Raw genomic sequence first — 266 nt, 5'->3', positions numbered from 1 at the left:
ATAGATAGATAGATAGATAGATAGATAGATAGATAGATAGATAGATAGATAGATGTATCCCATTGTAAGATAAATAAATAAATAAATAAATAGATAAAAAAAAGAAAAAGAAAACGCCTCCCGGTATAAATGCTGCAATTTGCCTCTCAGCTGGTGGAGGCAGCTTTGACAACGGCTAAACAGCTCGGAGGCACAAAAACAATCAATACAGATTCTCTGCTCCATCCCGAGCCCACCTGCTCTCTGCTCCGAGTCCCACACAGGGA

This window comes from Etheostoma spectabile, chromosome 1 (assembly GCF_008692095.1).
Source record: "Etheostoma spectabile isolate EspeVRDwgs_2016 chromosome 1, UIUC_Espe_1.0, whole genome shotgun sequence".
Lineage (NCBI taxonomy): Eukaryota > Metazoa > Chordata > Actinopteri > Perciformes > Percidae > Etheostoma > Etheostoma spectabile.
This window is presented reverse-complemented; position numbering follows the sequence as displayed.